Below are 24,275 nucleotides of genomic sequence, written 5' to 3'. Positions count from 1 at the left end.
CTACATCTATTGCAGCATAACTAAGGGAGGATTCAGGGTCACCTGGTCCAGCCCTAACTATATGCTTTAGCAAAAAGGAAAGTTTTAAGCCTAATCTTGAAAGTAGAGATAGTGTCTGTCTCCCGAATCCAAACTGGAAGCTGGTTCAATAGAAGAGGGGCCTGAAAACTGAAGGCTCTGCCTCCCATTCTACTTTTAAATACTCTACCTCTCTAACCTGACTGAAACTCTTCAAATAAGCCATTCCTCTGCAGATGATCTGTTAGCTGTTTGACAACTACTCTTTCAAGGGTTTTTGATATGAAAGGAAGGTTGGAGATTGGCCTATAATTAGCTAAGACTCAAGGGCGTAGATTTCGTTTTGGCATTGCTGGGGACGAATGATTCAGTTTTTTTTCCTTTTTGTCTTTGCTTCTTGATAACAAAAGGAGAAATGTACTTGCCTACATATGCTATTCTACATGCTTTTAATCCATTTAAAATTACAATTGATAGTTTTATATGTGAGTTATATAATGGTAAATTACAATTAAACAAATGACTAAGTATTTTAGACTTTAGTTTACTTCAGCCATATTCAATATAAATCAGGTATCATACAAAAATAAAAATAACTTCAAATTCAGCAGGGCTGGACTGGGACAAAATATCAGCATTTTGACTAGTGACCGGCCCACCATGGTATTATAGGAAAAGTCATAAATCCTTCTTTATAATAAGCTTAAACCTACACCACCTTCCCTATTCTGGTATTCTAAACAGTAACACCTAATTTATAATTACATATACCTATAACTAAAAGGGTTGCCAACTCCCAGCAAAAAAAGAAAAGAAAAAAAGTAGGAACCACTCCCCCACCCTCTGCCTCAAGATTCTTAACTAACAAAACAGATTTAAATTTAATGCACATATAAAACAAATGCACAGAAATCTATTATTTTTCTCCAGTAATAAAATAGATTCAAAATCTTTCTTCAACAGAATTGCAGACTGCACAGATAGTACCTTAACAAAGTAAAGAATACTATAACTTACAAGGGTATATACTAACTAGACTTAATATTTACTGAATACAATAATGGATTTCTATACATTTGACATCAGATGAAAACGTTGGTTGAAAGATTAAGATAATTATTTGTTAAAAGCGAGACATTTTAAATGAGAATAAGAAAGAAAAGTATTTCTTTGTGCCCCCCTCTCCCTGTTAATGGCCTACCTGGCCCCCTGGCAAAACTTTGCTAGACCCGCCCCTGCACAGTTACCAGCTTTCAGCTACATAGAAAAGGATCCTGGTGTTATTTGTCTCTCAGAAACAGTTCATAACTTCCCTTCAACTCATGTCACCTAAAAGGTAAACCTGTTTCTCCATCACCTGTTCAGCTCTGATGATTCAGTAAGGACATCTCCTGGTTTCATCCTCATGTTTCCCTCTCACCACATATCCAAACCGATATCTTGACCAGCAGCTTTTACAGCTGTGGCTCCAGCAAACATCAGCTGATACTAGAAATTAATATTAAATAAATGCTAACAACAGCTGATCAAGCTTAAATGTGCTGCTGTTGTTTAATGCAACCTCCGCTGGTTTCCTCTTTCTGGCGCAGAGAGAAAAGCCATCAGCTGATCATTGATCAGTTTCATGATTGAATTAGCAACTTTCTAGCTGAAGTAGTACGGGACAAATCGCGTTCCTTTTCACCTTAACTTTAAAGTTTGACCTCCTCGGCTGTAATTGGTCCAGCCCAGAGTCGATCCTGACCAACTGGCCAATCTACCACCGTTCATTTATACCATTAAAAAAAGAAAAGGAAGAAAACCCCATCGGCCCATAAAAACGAAAAATCACGAGCGGCCCACTGGGCAAATGCCCATGGCCAGTCCAGCCCTGAAATATAGTCATGACAATAAACAAATATGAGTTCAAGGACTTAACAACATTACTTCAGTTACATTACACCAACACCTCTGATACATTAGCACTAAGCGAACACTGAATGACCTGGTGGTTTATGTCCATCTAAGATTACCACAAAGTAAAAGATCTCTCAGCAAAATTATGCAACATTTTTAGGCACACTACTGCCCCGATCAAATCAATGAGTTGGGATTTTTATTCTAAGCATGAGCTACTGTTACAGCAACAGACATTAATACTACTGGTGTCCCCACACAACAACTCAATGTCCACTATGTGAAGGAGCCAAACACATGCCTGCTCCTCTCGTTAACAGAGATAAACTGCTGGCATATTGGTTTTACATCTATACTGTCCCGTTTCTCCTGGTGGACACACAGCAGCATTGTTTAATCTCATTTGAGTCATTGTTGACTTTAGCCATGTTTTTAATCTTCTGAGAGCACTGAAGCTTCTTTCAGCCTCAACTGAGGATACTGGGATGACTACAAGCAGCCTGAAAATTGTCATGATAATAAATACTAGTTCATCTATAGCACCAAATCATCAGTCAGTCACCCGTGACCTCACCTCTTCACCTGTCTGAGCTACAACATGGCAGAGCTGCCTCTGTCACCTGATAAATAACAGTGAGACATTCCACATACATGCAGTCACACGTGTGCTTCAAATACAGTCATGAACCAACAAGTCATCATCCAATTTCACCTGTGATCTTGTGTCACCATTACTCTCTGAGCTTTGTGTTGGTTCTTCTGTCACCTAACAAATAGGACATACATGACAATAGAATAAAATGTGTAGCTGCTTCAGTGTTTCTGTCAAATTGTGCAGATCTTGACTCATCAGTAATGTTTGTAGGGTGAGTGCATTTTTACAACAATTTGTGCAAACTGCACTACAAGGTGGAATATTTGCAAAATCGTGACTACCTCATGATATTTTGTCTCAAAAATTAACCCTATGAATATGTCAGTGCCATTAGGATGAAATTATTGTGTCACCAACATTTTGATGTTAGTCATATAATTTTAACAGCCTCTGTAAACTAATATCCTGGCTCGCTCGAGGCTGCCGTTTTCTCCGACAGCTTCAATCAAAATTAGAAATGCTACTCTGGGAGTGCTGCCTGTTGTGCAGTTAGTTTCCAAAACACGTTATTAATGGGAACATACAATTTTAGACTGATGTGGGCCAGAGCCTAGCATAGCCTGTAACGTTATTGTGACGGACACATTTTATCAGTGAACTTGAGTTTAAGTGACTTACAGGTTTCTTTGAAAAATACTTTCTTATATCCAGGTTCTTCGTTTTTGCTGCCATCCTCTCCTCCTTGCAGGCCCTCGCAGCGCAGACTTGCCGCTGCTAAAACTAAACAGAGCTCACTGAAAGGCACAGCCAATCACATTGGCCATATTTGTCACATGATGTAGGACTCCGGTAGAGAACGTAATTTAACTCTTTCTGCACCGCTGGGTGAATCAGACGCTGACAGATAGTTTTTTTGTTTTTTCTTTCTATCGGGTTGTTTTTCTTTACTCAAAGAGATCAAATTATTGGTGGGGACATGTCCCTTCCGTCCATGCCAAATCTACGCCCTTGCTAAGACTGCTGGGTCTAGAGATGCTTTTTGAGTAAAGGTTTAACTACAGCCAGCTTGAAGGCCTGTGGTACATTATTAGAGATAGGTTGATCATATTTGAGATCGAAGAATTAATTAATGGCAGGACTTCTTTGAGCAGTTTTGTAGGAATGGGGTCTAAAAGACACATTGATGGTTTGGAGGAACTCAGAAAGATCGATTGGAGAAAAAGAGTCTAACTTAACATCAATGGTACTAAGAGTAGCTGTAGATAATATTACATCTGTGGGATGATTATTGGTAATTTTTTCTCTAATGATAAAAAAATTCATTTGTGAAGAAGTTCATGAAGTCATCACTAGTTAACGTTAAAGGGATGGTTGGCTCAAAAGAGCTCTGACTGTTTGTCAGCCTGGCTACAGTGCTGAAGAGAAACCTGGGGTTGTTCTTATTTTCTTCAATCAGTGACGAATAGTAAGATGTTCTGGCTTTGCGGAGGGCTTTCTTATAAAGCAACAAACTATTTCTCCAGGCTAAATGATGATCCTCTAAATTTGTGACACGCCATTTCCTCTCCAGCTTACGAGTCATCTGCTTTAGGCTACGTGTTTGAGAATTATACCACGGAGTCAGGTACTTCTGATTAGAGACCTTAGTTTTCACTGGAGCTACAGTATCCAGAGTCGTACGTAGTGAGGAGGTGAAATTATTAACAAGATAATCGACCTCTGTTGGAGTAGTGTTCAGATAGCTGCTCTGCTCTAATCACCTCTTCTTTGAAGCCAACCTTTCTCTGATGACCTGCCTCCATCAAACGCAAGGTCAGAGCTGTGTCTATGATGATCATATTGAAAATATCACCTCTGATTTACAGTCTGACCTCAGAGCATGCGCCATTGTAACAGCTTCAGTATAGTAATACATAAAAGGGCCAATAATTGCTTGCATTTTTCCTATGGCCATTTTTGATTATGGCCATTTATGAGGTCCCCCAGGTACTATAGCCCAGGAGTCATGTGCTTTCTTAAAACTGATATAATTGAATCTTATTTGAATGTAATGGAGCAGGTGGAACCAGAATGCTGAAGCTAAGTACTCAGTGATAAACAGGACATGTGAGTGTGTGAGACGTGGTCTCAGCTCTTGAGGAGTCCACTTTGTAGGTGGGGGGTGTCCAGTAGAGGTGGAGGATGAACTCAACCTTGACGCCTATTGTTTTATGACCCCTGTCTGGATGGGCCTGGGTCCCCTGCCCTTGATGGATTCTGGAGAACAGAATTCATCAATGGGGTCAGTGGGGGAGCTAGCTCCAGGGAGAGGGTACCCCCCGGTGGTGGCCGGGAGGAGAATCTTGCTGGGGTCTGAGCTGGTGGGCTTCTCTGCTGCTGCAGTGTGTCAGGTGTAGGGATGGGTACCGGTATCCGGTGCCATGATGGCACTGACATAAGCGGTAGTATGTGAAGCGCCTTGAGGCGACTTTTGTTGTGATTTGGCGCTATATAAATAAAATTGAATTGAATTGAATTGAATAGTAACCAGACCGAAAAGCAGCGCACATTTCGGTGCTTTTTTTCCCCTGAGCTGTGGTATAGTGATGGGTCGTTCGCGAACGAAATGGCTCTTAGAGCCGGCTCTTTGACGTGAACGACGCGAGCCGGCTCCTTATCGCGAGCCGTCACATGTTTTTTTTTTTTTTTTTTTTTTCCTCTTTCTTTCAGCTTCTCTCTCACTTTTTTCTGCTTCACTCTGCACGTGAGCCTTGTGCTTTACGCTGGGCAGAGGGGGGAGGGGCGGTAGTTACACTCAGTAGCACAGGAACAGAGCCGGAGGGAGAGACAGAAAGAGAGCCAGGGACAACAACGTCACATTAGAAAGGTATAGTAATCATCCACAACTATTTTCGGTTGCAGATGATAAAGGATTCAGAAAGTTTATTCATACAGGCCCATATGACAGAGAATATGCATGTTATTTTTGTTTTCATATTTTAATTTATATTTAATTGTGTTGTGGTTTGCAGTGTTTTGTGTTGTTTCACTTTAAATTTGTTTAAAAGGAAAAAGCTGAAAATTTAAATAGTTAAAAGTTGAAATGTAAATAGTTGGTTTTTGTATTATATGATGTATTTATTACATTTTATGTGGAGTGAACGAATAAAAGTATATTTAAGGTGGCCCCTAGAGACAAAGCACAGACAAACTTCAAATCACGTATAAACTCCAAAACATGTAAAAACTCCAAAGCACGTACAAACTCCAAAGCACGTAAAAACTCAAAACATGTACAAAAGACAACAGAAGTGCTCCAGGATGCTGGGTGCAGTGTTGAACTTTTGTTACCTAGTGGCTACACAAGCCAGCAAGTACCAACGACCGGATTTGGTGTGTGGTAGTAACAGGTAAATGAACTTTTTTTTTTCAATTATTTGAATATATATGAGTGCCTGTGTATAAATACACAAACAATACACACATGCTTTCAATTGTGTAATTTAAGTGATCTAGTAGCTCTGCTTTGGAAGTTTAGTTCATGCTAGAAATGTGTTTTGGAGTTTGTACGTGTTTTGTCTCTAGGGGCCACCGCATATATTTATATATATATAAACATATATAAATAAAACCACTTTTTTTACGTTAGTAATTCCTTTTGTGCATAATTTTATATTATTGTTAATAATAAATTAATTAAAGCAACAAAACAACCTGGATAGCCGGTTCGGAGCCGAAAGAGCCGACTCTTTTTAGTGAGCCGAACCGAAAGAGCCGGAACTCTAAAAAGAGCCGGAAATCCCATCACTACTGTGGTACACTTTCTTCTTCCTTACATTTGTATTGGCGGTTGGCAAACAACTGAAAGGTGCATCACCGCCACCAACTGGTATGGAATGATACACTTTAGATTCTAGCCAATCATTTTAGTTTCCTAGGATAGTAGGCGGGTCCAGGTACGTATGTTCTTTAGAGCAGAGCTACAGATTAAAAATGCCCAAGGCGAAGCGGTCAAAAGTCTGGCTGTACTTCACAGCAAAAGATGCAAACTCAGCAGCCTGCAACAAGTGCTTTAAGGTGATACTGTGATACTGTCAAAGGAGGTAACACCTACAATCTGATGAAACACCTGGCGATGCATAGCGTTTTTTTTTTTTAAAGCCGAGAAATGCGCCGTATTTGATAGCTTGCTGCGAGACCTCACATCGAGCACATCTACTGCGGGTGTGGTGCCTGTTATCGGAGTTAGCAACATCCCCCAAAAACCTGAAGAGGAGAGTCCTGGCCCCTAGCCCTGCCAGTGTAGCAGAAATGATGACGGATGATGATGCAGCAGCAGCCGTTCTTCTCTGCGTGAGTAGCTTAATGTTGTTCGTGTGTAATTTACATTGAGTAGTTTAACCACGTTATTACATTAATGCATGTAAGGTGAACTAGCAAACACCATTGTAGTTACATGGCTGTCTTCTTGTTTGATGGCAGATACTCCCTTCACCCTGGCCAAAAAGGCTAAAATGACCAAAGAAAGAGTGGAAAACAGTTAAACATGAGAGGTTTTTGGACAAAGTTTGTGTTTTTTCCATTGTTTAAGCACTGCTTCCAGCCAAGAGTGATACCATATATGCCCTATAGCTGCAGAAAAGGCTAACATTGTTATCTTTTTACAAAAAAAAAAAAAACAGCTGAACATGAGAGGTTTTTGGACCAATTTTGTGTTTTCCATTCTTTAAGCACCAGTTTGAGCACCGTTTAAGCACCGGCACCGTTTCAAAAGTACCGGTTTGGCACCGGTATCGGATAAAACCTAAACGATACCCATCCCTAGTCAGGTGTCAGGCCCCTGCACCTGTGGGGGCCTATTTTCCCCCCACCACACTCACTGCCAGTGGCTGGTTCCCCCACCCGCTGGTGGATTGGTGTTGGTCTCAATGTTTGGCAGGTCTGGCCCCCCTGGCTGTGTCAGGCCCCTTTCCAGGCGTGGAGGGTATCAGCTTCTACACCATGGCATGGAAAATAAATGTGGTGGGCATTGTTCTTGGCTGTCAGACAATAATTGTGTGGATGCCCTATGAGGGCATCCACACTATTGAGTTCCTGTTTCTCTTTAATCTTTATTGTGTGGATGCCCTCAAAGGCATCCACACTATTGAGTTCCTGTTTCTCTTTAATTGTGTGGATGCTTTAAGGCATCCACACTATTGTTTTCCTGTTTCTCTTTAATCTTTATTATTATTCTTCCGTTTCCGTACGTTTTTCGCCGTTGAACTACTTCCACAATTTTTGTGCTATTTTCACCATTCAAATTTTAAACTATTCTGCTATTTCTGCTAATGATGGCTATATCTTTTGGTATTTTTCACTATTATACTTTTTAAAATATTAAGCTTTTTTCCTTTAATTTGTCCCATTGAAATGAATGGGAAACTTCCGCAATTCTGCTAAAATTTGCTTGTTTTTGAAACTTAACTACTTCCTCATATTTTCACTTAGACCAACCATTCAAACTTTAAAATGTTCTCAAATTATTGGGCTATTCAGGTATAAATCAGCTTTTTCAAATCTTTTACCGTTTTATTTTTATACCCCTTAAAGTGTTGAGTTGCAAAATTGTGATTTTTCACAAAATACATGGGTTGTTATGGTTGCTATGCAGTTGGTTCTAAGTGAGGCACTGAAGGTTTCGCAGTCTTCTCTTCATGTCCGAACAACTTCTTGCTACTTGCTCAATTTTCACTCAACTTCCACAAATTATACATCAAAACGTAGGTATTTTTGCTGGCTTTCAGAAAATGTCATTATCATTGTTGTGGGATTTATAGAATTTTGGCAAATCTCCTCAGACCAACACAAAGTCTCAAAACTCTCCATAGAAAGTCAATGGAGAGTTTGTTCAAAATCACCGCTTGATTTCTGTAATGAGAGGCATATTCGAATCGTCATATCTCCCTAACGAAGCGACGTTAAGACATAAGGCTTGTCCCAGTATATCTTCAGACACTCCTGACGCTCACAATTCAAGAATTATTTTCTCACCTATTACCGTTCTGAGATGAGTTAGACTTGTTTGAGGGTAGGAAATTCGTCCTTCGCTCAGATTTCTTCAGATTTCAAACTCTGGAAATGAGCCACTTTTTTCTCTCGTCATATCTTTTTGATAGATTTCCACAAAGACCTGAAAATTTCCATGGTTGTTAACCAAAGCCTGCTGTCTCTTACGGTGAAAGAATGATATCGATACTCCAAATATATTTAGAGTTAGAAAGCGTTGTTTGAGGGCAAGTCAAGGCAGTTTTTGCTTCGCCTCTACTCAGTTATGGTGCATTAGAAGTCAAATATCTTTAATAATTCATATTTTAATGATAAATTGTCAACACTTGAACATTCCCCCATCTCTTCTGAACAAAACGGTGTAAGAATGACCCTTCTAGCCCCTACGGTTAGGAAATTATGGCCATTTGTTTGGAGGGTAGTCCTCACTATGAGAAATAGACTGCAAAAATCCTCTCTCTGCTGCCTGTGTAAAAACGGCTGCACCTGTTTTGGCGGGAAAAAGTACACAGCCTCTCTGATTGGTGGATTCAAATTCAGCAGCTCCCAGGCTACTTGACTGACATACAAGCTTGCTTCTTTCTCTTTCTGTGTGTGTGTGTGTGTGTGTGTGTGTGTGTGTGTGTGTGTGTGTGTGTTTAGTGAGAAATAGAGAACTTTACCCTTATTTGGCAGCATATATTATAGTATTTCTGCTTTTTATAGTATTTCTGCTTTTTATAGGATTTGTGCTTAATATAGTATTTGTGCTTGATATAGTATTTCTGCTAAATTATAGTATTTCTTCTTTTTATAGTATTTCTGCTTAATATAGTATTTCTGCTAAATTATAGTATTTCTGCTTTTTATAGTATTTCTGCTTAATATAGTATTTCTGCTAAATTGTAGTATTTCTGCTTTTTATAGTATTTGAGCTCAGTATAGTATTTCTGGTTGTAATAGGATTTGTGCTTAATATAGTATTTCTGCTTTCTATAGTATTTGAGCTTAATATAGTATTACTGGTTTTTATAGGATTTGTGCTTAATATAATATTTGTGACAAATACTGTTCCCTTTAGGCTCTGTGTATGTGTGTGTGTATCAATATTTCTCCCATTTTAAAGTATTACTCCTCCATAATTGTATTTCGGTTAAATCAAAGTACTTTTACTACATCTTAGTACTTCTGCTCAATCATAGTATTTCTGCTAAATTATAGTATTTCTGCTTTTCATAGTATTTCTGCTTTTTATAGTACTTGTGCTTAATATAGTATTTCTGCTAAATTAAAGTATTTCTGCTTTTTATAGTATTTGTGATAAAACATAGTATTTCTACTAAATGTAGTATTTATGCTTTATCATACTATTTCTATATATTACTGCCAGGTCCCCAGGCAGCCAATCCTCTGTGAGAACTGAGACATTCAAATTTACAAATCAGGGCCTGCACGGCTTCCCAGCCAGCCAATCATATCTGAGGTCTGCTGTTTCTTCTCTCATCATATCTCCGCGACGGTTGTACAAAGAGCAATGAAAATCGCAGTCAAAGTACACCAAAGTCCGCTGATTCACCCAGCACAAGAATTATGCTTCTAATCCACCTAGTTTTTGAGTTACGCGACGTTTTGTAACTCCAAAAAACGGCGTTTTTCGCCTTGCACCGCGATCTAATTCTGACTGCTCATCACCCTGTTTTCCAGGCGCCTACTCTCTTTCCCAGTGGCGCAGTTGGTAATGACACGGGTCTTCATCCAAAAGGTCGTGGGTTCGATTCCACCTTGATCAACATGTTTTTCTCCCTACAAATTAATACACTATCACAGACCAGTAATTTATATTCATCATTTATTACAATTCTGCAAACTTTTATCATTTTACCAGCTTTTCTAATATGGACCTCACATTCTTGTTAACACTCCATGACACAAATACTGTTCCCTGTAGGCTCTGTGTATGTGTGTGTGTATCAATATTTCTCCCATTTTAAAGTACTAGTCCTCCATAATTGTATTTCTGTTAAATCAAAGTACTTTTACTACATCTTAGTACTTCTGCTCAATCATAGTACTTCTGCTCAATCATAGTATTTTTGCCAAATCATGGTTTTTGTGCCAAATCATAAAATTTGTGTTATGTTATAGTATTACTACTAAGTGGAGGAATTTCTGTCATGTTACAGTATATGTGCTGATTACAGTATTTCTGCTAAATCATATTATTTCTACTATATCATATTTTTCTTTCTAAATATAGCATTTCTGCTATATAATTGTATTTCTGCTATGTTATAATATTTGTGCTAAACCAGAGTATTTCTGCTGAAACATAGTATTTCTGCCAAATGATAGTATTTCTGTCAAATTATAGTATTTGTGCTTTTTATAGTATTTCCACTTTTTATAGGATTTGTGCTAAATTATAGTAATTGTGCTTTTTATAGGATTTGTGCTTAATATAGTATTTGTGCTTAATATACTATTTCTGCTAAATTACAGTATTTCTGCTTTTTGTAGTATTTCTGCTAAATTATAGTATTTCTGCTTAATATAGTATTTGTGCTAAATTATAGTATTTCTACTTTTTATAGTATTTCTACTTTTTATAGTATTTCTGCTTTTTATAGTATTTGTGCTAAAACATAGTATTAATTTAAAATTACAATATTCATAGTTCATCACAGTGTCTCTGGTAAATCACAGTATTTCTGCTATGTTGTACTATTTTTCTAAATCATAGTGTTTCTGTAATGTTTAAGTATTTTTGGCTAAATATATTCTTTCTGTTATCTTATACTATTTCTCCTAAATTCTTGTATATTTGAGAAGTTATCATGTTTCTGGTAAGTTACAATATTTCTGCCAAGTTCTGCTATGCTATTGTATTTCTGCCAAGTATTATGTTTCCTCTAAGATATTGCAGTTCTGCTAAGTTATTACTTTTTAGTAAAGTTCCTTTGCTTCTGCAAAGTTGTTATAATTTCTTCAACTTTTCAGCTTTTTCAGCTAGTTTTTGCAGACAGCTTCAGCTTTAAAGCATCCACACTGCATTTTCGCAGGAAATGCAAATTTTTCTAGTCTTTATCCTTTCTTTATTCCTGTTGCTTCCGTACATTTTTTGCACCTTAACTACTTCCTCAGTTTTCAGCCGATTTTCTCAGTTCAAACTCTAAACTGTTCTGCTCTTTCTGCTCTTTCCGGCTATATCTTTTGGTGTTTATTACTATTATACTTTTTAAAATATTACACTTTTTTCCTTTAATTTGTCCCATTGTAATGAATGGAAAACTTCCACAATTCTGCTAAAACTTGCTTGTTTTTCAAACTTAACTACTTCCTCATACTTTCACCTAGAAACTCCATTCAAACTTTAAAATGTTCTCAAATGACTGGGCTTTTCCTGTGTGATTCAGCTTTTTCATATCTGTTACCGTTTTCATTTAATGCCTCTTTAAGTTTTCAGTTGCAGATTTGTGATTTTTCAGAAAATACATGCGTTGTTATGGTTGCTATGCAATTAACTCAGAATGAGCACTGGTGCGTTCTGAATTTTCTCTTCATGTCTGAACAACTTCTTGCTACTCGCTCAATTTCCACTCATCCCCCACAAATTATACATCAAAACGTAGGTATTTTTGCTGGCTTTAAGACAGTGTTACTATAATTATCGTGCGAGTTACGTTTTTTTCACAATTTGCCTGGAAGTGACACGAAGTCTAAAAACTCCCCATTCAAAGTCTGTGGGGAGGTTGTGAAACTCAGAGCTGAAATACGGAAACTGAAGGCATTTTCAAATCGTCATATCTCCTTAACGAAGCAAAGTTAAAACATGAGGCTTGTGCCAATTCATCTTCAGACACTGCTGACACTCACGGTCGAAGCAGTTTTTACAGTCATCTTACCGTTGAGCCATGAATTACGTTTGTTTGAGGAGTGGAAATCTGTCCTCCTCTCAGTTTTCAAACTCCGAAAATGAAGCCGTTTCTTCTCTCGTCATATCTCCGCGACGGAAGTACAAAGAGCTATGTAAATCGCAGTCAAAGTTCACCAAAGTCCGCTGATTCACCCAGTGTAAGAATTATGTTTCTAGTCCACCTAGTTTTTGAGTTACACGACGTTTTGTAACTCCAAAAAACGGCGTTTTTCGCCTCTTACCGCGATCTAATTCTGACTGCTCATCAGCCTGTTTTCCAATTGCCCGCTCTCTTTGCCAGTGGCGCAGTTGGTAATGACACGGGTTTGAAGCCCAAAGGTCGTGTGTTCAATTCCACCTTATCCACATGTTTTTTTCACTACAAATTAATACATTATCACAGACCAGTAATTCATATTGATCATTTATTACAATTCTGCAAAGTTTTATGATTTTGGCAGCTTTTCTAATATGAACCTCAGATTCTTGTTAACACTCCATGGCAGAAATACATACAAGTACACAGCCTGATAAAGCAGACAGAAGAAGTACCTCTGATTGGTTCAGCATTTTCACCTCCTATCAGCACAAATCTCAGCTGTTTTCAGAAAAAACTCTTTTGAGGAGAAATTCTTCTGATTCATCTCTTTTTAGCGCAACTTTCTGCTTCTTTCCGTCCTTTCTGCAGAAATTCTGCTCGTTCAACTCTTTTCAGCAAAATTTTCAGCCTTTTCACCTCTTATCAGCACAAATCTCAGCTGTTTTCAGAAAAAACTCTTTTGAGCAGAAATTCTGCTGATTCATCTCTTTTCATTGCAACTTTCTGCTTCTTTCCATCTTTTCTGCACAAATTCTGCTCATTCAGCTTTTTTCAGCAGAAATTCTGCTGATTGAACTCTGTTCAGCACAAATCTCAGCTGTTTTCAGCAAAAACCTCTTTTCAGCAGAATTCTGCTGATTGAACTCTTTTCAGCAGAATCTTAAATTTTTTTACCACTTTTCAGCACAAATCCCAGCTTTTTCAGCTGTTTTCAGCAAAAACCTCTTTTCAGCAAAAATTCTGCTGATTGAACTCTTTTCAGCAGAAATTCTGCTGATTGAACTCTTTGCAGAATTTTAAATTTTTTCACCACTTTTCAGCACAAATTCCAGCTTTTTCAGCTGTTTTCAGCAAAAAACCTCTTTTCAGCAGAATTCTGCTCATTCACCTCTTTTCAGCAGAAATTCTGCTGATTGAACTCTTTTCAGCGCAATGTTCTGCTTCTTTCCATCTTTTCTGCAGAAATTCTGCTCATTCAACTCTTTTCAGCAAAATTTTCAGCCTTTTCACCTCTTATCAGCACAAATCTCAGCTGTTTTAAAAAAAACTCTTTTGAGCAGAAATTCTGCTGATTCATCTCTTTTCTGGAAAAATTTCAGCCTTTTCACCTCTTATCAGCACAATTCTCAGCCATTCTGCTCATTTCAGCAAAATTGTCAATTTCTCCACCTCTTCTTTGTGAGGTTGACTTTGGCTCAGTGAGATGAATAACCGCCTTGAGACCAGGAGGGCCAGGTTCAAATCCTGCTCAGGTCAACTTTTTTTTTTTTCACCACTTTTCAGCAAAAATTTCTCCGTCTTTGCCCCTTTCAGTAGAATTTTTTGCTTTTCACCACTTTTCAACAAAATTTTCTGCTTCTTTACCTATTTTCAGCAGAATTTTAAGTTTCTTCACCGCCATGCAACTTTTTGCAACTTTTCAAATTTTTCAGCTTTTTTCACCAGACATCTTCAGCGTTAAGGCATCCACACAGCATTTTCGCAGGAAATGCAAATTTTTCTAGTTCTTTATTATCCTACTTTATTATTCTGGTTGCTTCCGTACACTTTTTGGCGCCTAACTACTCCCTCAGTTTTTGTGCTATTTGCACCGTTCAAATCTTAAAAAATTCTGCTCTTTCTCCTAATGCCGGCTATGACTTTTGGTGCTCATAACTTCTATACTTTTTGAGATATTGAATTTTTTTTGCAATATTTTTTGCCCTTTTCTGCCATCTCATCAGTGGTGTCACTGATTTTCCTCACCGGGTTGACCTGTGTTTTAGCTCAGTGAGATGAGCATCCGTTCTCAGACTGGGAGGCCGGGGTTCAAATCCCGCTTATGGCAAAATTTCTTTCAGTTAACAATTAAACTTTTGAAACTCTTTTCAGCAGAAATTCTGCTGATTGAAGTCTTTTCAGCAGAATTATGAATTTTTTCACTACTTTTCAGCACAAATCACAGCTTTTTCAGCTGTTTTCAGCAAAAACCTCTTTTCAGCAGAATTCTGCTGATTGAACTCTTCAGCAGAAATTCTGCTGATTGAACTCTTTTCAGCAGAATTTTAAATTGTTTCACCAGTTTTCAGCACAAATCTCAGTTGTTTTCAGAAAAAACTCTTTTGACCAGAAATTCTGCTGATTCATCTCTTTTCAGCGCAACTTTCTGCCCCTTTACCTCTTTTCAGCAGAAATACTGCTCATTCACCTCTTTTCAGCAGAATTTTAAATTTTTTCACCACTTTTCAGCACAAATCCCAGCTTTTTCAGCTGTTTTCAGCAAAAACCTCTTTTCAGCAGAATTCTGCTGATTGAACTCTTTTCAGCAGAAATTCTTCTGATTGAACTCTTTTCATCACAAATTCTGCTTATTCACCTCTTTTCTGCAAAGTTTTCAGGCTTTTCACCTCCTCACCACATTTCAACTTTTTCAGCTTTTTTCAGCAGACATCTTCAGCGTTAAGGCATCCACACCGCATTTTCGCAGGAAATGCAAATTTTTCTAGTTGTGTGGATGCCCTCATAGGGCATCCACACTATTGAGTTCCTGTTTCTCTTTAATTGTGTGGATGCCCTCAAAGGGCATCCACACAATTGAGTTCGTGTTTCTCTTTATTGTGTGGATGCCCTCATAGGGCATCCACACTATTGAGTTCCTGTTTCTCTTTAATTGTGTGGATGCCCTCAAAGGGCATCCACACAATTGAGTTCGTGTTTCTCTTTATTGTGTGGATGCCCTCATAGGGCATCCACACTATTGAGTTCCTGTTTCTCTTTAATCTTTATTGTGTGGATGCCCTCATAGGGCATCCACACTATTGAGTTCCTGTTTCTCTTTAATCTTTATTATTCTTCTAGTTGCTTCCGTACACTTTTTGGACCTTAACTACTCCCTCAGTTTTTGTGCTATTTGCACCGTTCAAATCTTTAAAAATTCTGCTCTTTCTGCTAATGCCGGCTATGACTTTTGGTGCTCATAACTTCTATACTTTTTGAGATATTGAATTTTTTTTTGCAATATTTTTTGCCCTTTTCTGCCACATTATCAGTGGCCTCACTGATTTTCCTTGCCAGGTCGACATGTGTTTTAGCTCAGTGAGATGAGCATCCGTTCTCAGACTGGGAGGCCCGGGTTCAAATCCCGCTTATGGCAAAATTTCTTTCAGTTAACAGTTAAACTTTTTTTACTCTTTTCAGCAGAAATTCTGCTGATTGAACTCTTTTCAGCAGAATTTAAAAAATTTTTCACCACTTTTCAGCACAAATCCCAGCTTTTTCAGCTGTTTTCAGCAAAAACCTCTTTTCAGCAGAATTCTGCTGATTGAACTCTTTTCAGCAGAAATTCTGCTGATTTAACTCTTTTCAGCAGAATTTAAATTTTTTCACCACTTTTCAGCACAAATCCCAGCTTTTTCAGCTTTTTTCAGCAAAAACCTCTTTTCAGCAGAATTCTGCTGATTGAACTCTTTTCAGCAGAAATTCTGCAGATTGAACTCTTTTCAGCAGAATTTTCAGAATTTTCACCTCTTTTCAACCCAAATCTCAGCTGTTTTCAGAAAAAACTCTTTTGAGCAGAAAGTCTGCTGATTCATCTCTTTTCAGCGCAACTTTCTGCTTCTTTACCTCTTTTCAGCAGAAATTCTTCTGATTCACCTCTTTTCTGCAAAGTTTTCAGCCTTTTCACCTCTTATCAGCACAAATCTCAGCTGTTTTCAGAAAAAAACTCTTTTGAGCAGAAATTCTGCTGATTCATCTCTTTTGAGCAGAAATTCTGCTGATTCATCTCTTTTCAGTGCAACTTTCTGCTTCTTTCCATCTTTTCTTCAGAAATTCTGCTCATTCACCTTTTTTCAGCGCAACTTTCTGCTTCTTTACCTCTTTTCAGCAGAAATTCTGCTGATTCACCTCTTTTTTGCAAAGTTTTCAGCCTTTTCACCTCTTATCAGCACAATTCTCAGCCGCTTCTGCTCATTTCAGCAGAATTGTCAGTCTCTCCACCTCCTCTTTGTGAGAATGACTTTGGCTCAGTGAGATGAAAATTTCTCCGTCTTTACCCCTTTCAGTAGAATTTTTTTCTTTTCACCACTTTTCAAGAAAATTTTCTGCTTCTTCTTCTTCTTTTGAGCAGAAATTCTGCACATTCACCTCATTGCCATCATTCAGCCTTTTCACCTCTTATCAGCACAAATCTCAGTTGTTTTCAGAAAAAAACTCTTTTGAGCAGAAATTCTGCTGATTCATCTCTTTTCAGTGCAACTTTCTGCTTCTTTACTTCTTTTCAGCAGAAATTCTGCTGATTCACCTCTTTTCAGCAGAATTTTAAATTTTTTCACCACTTTTCAGCACAAATCCCAGGTCTTTCAGCTGTTTTCAGCAAAAACCTCTTTTCAGCAGAAATTCTGCTTATTCACCTCTTCTATAAAATTTTCAGCCTTTTCACCTCTTTTCAGCACAAATCTCAGCTGTTTTCACAAAAAACTCTTTTGAGCAGAAATTCTGCTGATTCATCTCTTTTCAGCGCAACTTTCTTCTTCTTTACCTCTTTTCAGCAGAAATTCTGGTGATTCACCTCTTTTCAGCAGAATTTTTAATTTTTTCACCACTTTTCAGCACAAATCCCAGCTTTTTAAGCTGTCTTCAGCAAAAACCTCTTTTCAGCAGAAATTCTGCTGATTCATCTCTTTTCTGAAAAAAAAATCATCCTTTTCACCTCTTATCAGCACAATTCTCAGCCATTCTGCTCATTTCAGCAAAATTGACAGTTTCTCCACCTCCTCTTTGCGAGAATGACTTTGGCTCAGTGAGATAAATAGCTGCTTTGAGACCAGGAGGGCCGGGTTCAAATCCTGCTCAGGGCAACCTTTTTTTTTTTTCACCACTTTTCAGCAAAAATTTCTGCTTCTTCACCTATTTTCAGCAGAATTTTACATTTCTTCACCGCCATGCAACTTTTTGCAACTTTTCAACTTTTTCAGCTTTTTTCAGCAGACATCTTCAGCGTTAAGGCATCCACACAGCATTTTCGCAGGAAATGCAAATTTTTCTAGTTCTTTATCCTTTATTATTCTGGTTGCTTCCGTACACTTTTTGGCGCTTAACTACTCCCTCAGTTTTTGTGCTATTTGTACCGTTCAAATCTTAAAAAATTCTGCTCTTTCTGCTAATGCCGGCTATGACTTTTGGTGCTCATAACTTCTATACTTTTTGAGATATTGAATTTTTTTTGCAATATTTTTTGCCCTTTTCTGCCACATTATCAGTGGCCTCACTGATTTTCCTTGCCGGGTTGACCTGTGTTTTAGCTCAGTGAGATGAGCATCCGTTCTCAGACTGAGAGGCCCGGGTTCAAATCCCGCTTATGGCAAAATTTCTTTCAGTTAACAATTAAACGTTTTTAACTCTTTTCAGCAGAAATTCTGCTGATTGAACTCTTTTCAGCAGAAATTCTGCTGATTGAACTCTTTTCAGCAGAATTTTAAATTTTTTCACCACTTTTCAGCACAAATCCCAGCTTTTTCAGCTGTTTTCAGCAAAAACCTCTTTTCAGCAGAATTCTGCTGATTGAACTCTTTTCAGCAGAAATTCTGCTGATTGAACTCTTTTCAGCAGAATTTTAAATTTTTTCACCACTTTTCAGCACAAATCCCAGCTTTTTAAGCTGTTTTCAGCAGAAATTATGCTCATCCACCTCTTTTCAGCAAAATTTTCAGCCTTTTCACCTCTTATCAGCACAAATCTCAGCTGTTTTCAGAAAAAACTCTTTTGAGCAGGAATTCTGCTGATTCATCTCTTTTCAGCGCAACTTTCTGCTTCTTTATCTCTTTTCAGCAGAAATTCTTCTGATTCACCTCTTTTCTGCAAAGTTTTCAGCCTTTTCACCTCTTATCAGCACATTTCTCAGCAGCTTCTTCTCATTTCATCAGAATTGTCACTCTCTCCACCTCTTCTTTGTGAGAATGAGTTTGGCTCAGTGAGATGAGTAGTCGCCTTGACACCAGAAGGGCCAGGTTCTAATCCTCCTCAGGGCGATCTTTTTTTTTTTTTTTTTCAACTTTTTCACCTTTTTTCAGCAGACATCTTCAGCGTTAAGGCATCCACACAGCATTTTCGCAGGAAATGCAAATTTTTCTAGTTATTCTTCTAGTTGCTTCCGTACACTTTTTGGACCTTAACTACTCCCTCAGTTTTTGTGCTATTTGCACCGTTCAAATCTTTAAAAATTCTGCTCTTTCTGCTAATGACTATGACTATGACTTTTGGTGCTCATAACTTCTATACTTTTTGAGATATTGAATTTTTTTTGCAATATTTTTTGCCCTTTTCTGCCACATTATCAGTGGCCTCACTGATTTTCCTTGCCGGGTTGACCTGTGTTTTAGCTCAGTGAGATGAGCATCCGTTCTCAGACTGGGAGGCCGGGGTTCAAATCCCGCTTATGGCAAAATTTCTTTCAGTTAACAATTAAACGTTTTTAACTCTTTTCAGCAGAAATTGTGCTGATTGAACTTTTTTCAGCAGAAATTGTGCTGAGTGAACTCTTTTCAGCAGAATTTTAAATTTTTTCACTTCTTTTAAGCACAAATCCCAGCTTTTTCAGCTGTTTTCAGCAAAAACCTCTTTTCAGCAGAATTCTGCTGATTGAACTCTTTTCAGCAGAAACTCTGCAGATTGAACTCTTTTCAGCAGAATTTTAAATTTTTTCACCACTTTTCAGCACAAATCCCAGCTTTTTCAGCTGTTTTCAGCAAAAACCTCTATTCAGCAGAATTCTGGTGATTGAACTCTTTTCAGCAGAATTCTGCTGATTGAACTCTTTTCAGCAGAAATTCTGCTGATTGAACTCTTTTCAGCAGAATTCTGCTGATTGAACTCTTTTCAGCAGAATTTTAAATTTTTTCACTACTTTTCAGCACAAATCCCAGCTTTTTCAGCTGTTTTCAGCAAAAACCTCTTTTCAGCAGAATTCTGCTGATTGAACTCTTTTCAGCAGAATTCTGCTGATTGAACTCTTTTCAGCAGAAATTCTGCTGATTGAACTCTTTTCAGCAGAATTCTGCTGATTGAACTCTTTTCAGCAGAATTTTAAATTTTTTCACCACTTTTACGCACAAATCCCAGCTTTTTCAGCTGTTTTCAGCAAAAACCTCTTGTCAGCAGAATTCTGCTCATTCACCACTTTTCAGCAGAAATTCTGCTGATTGAACTCTTCTCAGCAGAATTTTCAGAATTTTAACCACTTTTCAGCACAAATCCCAGCTTTTTCAGCTGTTTTCAGCAAAAACCTCTTTTCAGCAGAATTCTGCTGATTGAACTCTTTTCAGCAGAAATTTTGCTGATTGAACTCTTTTCAGCAGAATTTTAAATTTTTTCACCACTTTTCAGCACAAATCCCAGCTTTTTCAGCTGTTTTCAACAAAAACCTCTTGTCAGCAGAATTCTGCTCATTCACCTCTTTTCAGCAGAAATTCTTCTCATTCACCTCTCTTCAGCGCAATTTTCTGCTTCTTTCCATCTTTTCTGCAGAAATTCTGCTCATTCAACTCTTTTCAGCAGAATTTTAAATTTTTTCACCAGTTTTCAGCACAAATCCCAGCTTTTTCAGCTGTTTCAGCAAAAACCTCTTTTCAGCAGAATTCTGCTGATTGAAGTCTTTTCAGCACAAATTCTGCTGATTGAACTCTTTTCATCAGAAATTTTGCTGATTGAACTCTTTTCAGCAGAATTTTAAATTTTTTCACCACTTTTCAGCACAAATCCCAACTTTTTCACCTGTTTTCAACAAAAACCTCTTGTCAGCAGAATTCTGCTCATTCACCTCTTGTCAGCAGAAATTCTGCTCATTCACCTCTTTTCAGCGCAATTTTCTGCTTCTTTCCATCTTTTCTGCAGAAATTCTGCTCTTTCAACTCTTTTCAGCAGAATTTTACATTTTTTCACCAGTTTTCAGCACAAATCCCAGCTTTTTCAGCTGTTTTCAGCAAAAACCTCTTTTCAGCAGAATTCTGCTGATTGAACTCTTTTCAGCAGAAATTCTGCTGATTGAACTCTTTTTAGCAGAAATTTTGCTGATTGAACTCTTTTCAGCAGAATTTTAAATTTTTTCACCACTTTTCAGCACAGATCCCAGCTCTTGTCAGCAGAATTCTGCTCATTCACCTCTTTTCAGCAGAAATTCTGCTCATTCACCTCTTTTCAGCGCAATTTTCTGCTTCTTTCCATCTTCTCTGTAGAAATTCTGCTCATTCAACTCTTTTCAGCAAAATTTTCAGAATTTTCACCTCTTTTCAACCCAAATCTCAGCTGTTTTCAGAAAAAACTCTTTTGAGAAGAAATTCTGCTGATTCATCTCTTTTCAGCGCAACTTTCTGCTTCTTTACATCTTTCCATCTTTTCTGCAGAAATTCTTCCTTCCTATTATTTTCGAATCCTACTCAGGGCAATGTTTTTTTTCACCACTTTTCAGCAAAAAATTCTCCGTCTTTACCCCTTTCAGTAGAAATTTTGGCTTTTCGCCACTTTTAAGCAAAAAATTTCTGCTTCTTCAGCTGTTTTCAGCAGAATTTTCAGTTCTTCACCGCCATACAAGTATTTGCAACTTTTCAACTTTTTCAGCTTTTTCAGCAAACATCTTCAGCGTTAAGGCATCCACACAGCATTTTCGCAGGAAATGCAAATTTTTCTAGTTCTTTATTATTCTTCTAGTTGCTTCCGTACACTTTTTGGACCTTAACTACTCCCTCAGTTTTTGTGCTATTTGCACCGTTCAAATCTTAAAAAATTCTGCTCTTTCTGGCTATGACTTTTGGTGCTCATAACTTCTATACTTTTTGAGATATTGAATTTTTTTTGCAATATTTTTTGCCCTTTTCTGCCATATTATCAGTGGCCTCACTGATTTTCCTTGCCGGGTTGACCTGTGTTTTAGCTCAGTGAGATGAGCATCCGTTCTCAGACTGGGAGGCCGGGGTTCAAATCCCGCTTATGGCAAAATTTCTTTCAGTTAACAATTAAACGTTTTTAACTCTTTTCAGCAGAAATTGTGCTGATTGAACTCTTTTCAGCAGAAATTCTGCTGATTGAACTCTTTTCAGCAGAATTTTTAATTTTTTCACTACTTTTAAGCACAAATCACAGCTTTTTCAGCTGTTTTCAGCAAAAACCTCTTTTCAGCAGAATTCTGCTGATTGAACTCTTTTCAGCAGAAATTCTGCTGATTGAACTCTTTTCAGCAGAAATTCTGCTCATTCACCTCTTTTCAGCGCAATTTTCTTCTTCTTTCCATCTTTTCTGCAGAAATTCTGCTCATTCAAATCTTTTCAGCAAAATTTTAAGCCTTTTCACTTCTTATCAGCACAAATCTCAGCTGTTTTCAGAGAAAACTCTTTTGAGCACAAATTCTGCTGATTCATCTCTTTTCAGCAGAAATTGTTCTGATTCACCTCTTTTCTGCAAAGATTTCAGTCTTTTCACCTCTTATCAGCACAAATCCCAGCTTTTTCAGCTGTTTTCAGCAAAAACCTCTTTTTAGCAGAATTCTGCTCATTCAGCTTTTTTCAGCAGAAATTCTGCTGATTGAACTCTTTTCAGCAGAATTTTCACCTCTTTTCAGCACAAATCTCAGCTGTTTTCAGAAAAAACTCTTTTGAGCAGAAATTCTTCTGATTCACCTCTTTTCTGCTAAGTTTTCAGACTTTTCACCTCTTATCAGCACAAATCCCAGCTGTTTTCAGCAAAAACTCTTTTGAGCACAAATTCTGCTGATTCATCTCTTTTCAGCAGAAATTCTGCTGATTCATCTTTTTTAGCAGGATTTTCAGTTTCTTCACCGCCATACAACTTTTTGCAACTTTTCAACTTTTTCAGCTTTTTTCAGCAGACATCTTCAGCGTTAAGGCATCCACACAGCATTTTCGCAGGAAATGCAAATTTTTCTAGTCTTTATTATTCTTCTAGTTGCTTCCGTACACTTTTTGGACCTTAACTACTCCCTCAGTTTTTGTGCTATTTGCACCGTTCAAATCTTAAAAAATTCTGCTCTTTCTGCTCTTTCCGGCTATGACTTTTGGTGCTCATAACTTCTATACTTTTTGAGATATTGAATTTTTTTTGCAATATTTTTTGCCCTTTTCTGCCTTATTATCAGTGGCCTCACTGATTTTCCTTGCCGGGTTGACCTGAGTTTTAGCTCAGTGAGATGAGCATCCGTTCTCAGACTGGGAGGCCCGGGTTCAAATCCCGCTTATGGCAAAATTTCTTTCAGTTAACAGTTAAACTTTTTTAACTCTTTTCAGCAGAAATTCTGCTGATTGAACTCTTTTCAGCAGAATTTTGAATTTTTTCACCACTTTTCAGCACAAATCCCAGCTTTTTCAGCTGTTTTCAGCAAAAACCTCTTTTCAGCAGAATTCTGCTGATTGAACTCTTTTCAGCAGAAATTCTGCTGATTGAACTCTTTTCAGCAGAAATTCTGCTGATTGAACTCTTTTCAGCAGAATTTTAAATTTTTTCACCACTTCTCAGCACAAATCCCAGCTTTTTCAGGTGTTTTAAGCAAAAACCTCTTTTCAGCAGAACTCTGCTGATTGAACTCTTTTCAGCAGAAATTCTGCTGATTGAACTCTTTTCAGCAGAATTTTAAATTTTTTCACCACTTTTCAGCACAAATCCCAGCTTTTTCAGCTGTTTTCAGCAAAAACGTCTTTTCAGCAGAATTCTGCTGTTTGAACTCTTTTCAGCAGAAATTCTGCTGATTGAACTCTTTTCAGCAGAATTTTAAATTTTTTCACCACTTTTCAGCACAAATCCCAGCTTTTTCAGCTGTTTTCAGCAAAAACCTCTTTTCAGCTGAATTCTGCTGATTGAACTCTTTTCAGCAGAAATTCTGCTCATTCAACTCTTTTCAGCAAAATTTTCAGCCTTTTCACCTCTTATCAGCACAAATCTCAGCTGTTTTCAGAAAAAACTCTTTTGAGCAGGAATTCTGCTGATTCTTCTCTTTTCAGTGCAACTTTCTGCTTCGTTCCATCTTTTCTGCAGAAATTCTGCTCATTCACCTCTTTTCAGCGCAATGTTCTGCTTCTTTCCATCCTTTCTGCAGAAATTCTGCTCATTCAACTCTTTTCAGCAAAATTTTCAGCCTTTTCACCTCTTATCAGCACAAATCTCAGCTGTTTTCAGAAAAAACTCTTTTGAGCAGGAATTCTGCTGATTCTTCTCTTTTCAGTGCAACTTTCTGCTTCGTTCCATCTTTTCTGCAGAAATTCTGCTCATTCACCTCTTTTCAGCGCAATGTTCTGCTTCTTTCCATCCTTTCTGCAGAAATTCTGCTCATTCAACTCTTTTCAGCAAAATTTTCAGCCTTTTCACCTCTTATCAGCACAAATCTCAGCTGTTTTCAGAAAAAACTCTTTTGAGCACAAATTCTGCTGATTCATCTCTTTTCAGCAGAATTTTAAATTTTTTCACCACTTTTCTGCACAAATCCCAGCTTTTTCAGCTGTTTTCAGCAAAAACCTCTTTTCATCAGAAATTCTGCTGATTGAACTCTT

At 37.7% G+C, this 24,275-nt stretch overlaps 2 protein-coding genes and 1 long non-coding RNA gene across 3 annotated transcripts in view; 2 read left to right on the top strand and 1 right to left on the bottom strand.

Annotated features, from left to right (window-relative positions):
• Positions 1-24,275, top strand: part of rasgrp3 (RAS guanyl releasing protein 3 (calcium and DAG-regulated)) — a 70,802-nt gene that overhangs the window by 6,845 nt on the left and 39,682 nt on the right.
• The window catches only part of LOC146504875 (uncharacterized), a 197,652-nt gene continuing 177,813 nt past the window's right edge, over positions 4,437-24,275 (top strand). The window contains exon 1 of the mRNA XM_085183627.1: positions 4,437-7,317. The gene's annotated coding sequence lies outside the window, so the exon portion shown is untranslated. The remainder of the gene's footprint in view (positions 7,318-24,275) is intronic.
• LOC146504883 (uncharacterized) lies at positions 8,352-23,253 on the bottom strand. Its single transcript, XR_014877758.1, has 5 exons — positions 20,884-23,253; positions 20,713-20,771; positions 18,416-20,038; positions 13,608-18,293; positions 8,352-13,391 (listed from the first exon to the last, which is right to left on the bottom strand). It is a non-coding gene; the product is annotated as an uncharacterized LOC146504883 (long non-coding RNA).

This window comes from Neolamprologus multifasciatus, chromosome 13 (genome assembly GCF_963576455.1).
Source record: "Neolamprologus multifasciatus chromosome 13, fNeoMul1.2, whole genome shotgun sequence".
NCBI classification, from domain to species: Eukaryota; Metazoa; Chordata; class Actinopteri; order Cichliformes; family Cichlidae; genus Neolamprologus; species Neolamprologus multifasciatus.
The sequence above is the reverse complement of the archived record's forward strand: the minus strand, read 5'-3'. Positions and strand labels throughout refer to the sequence as shown.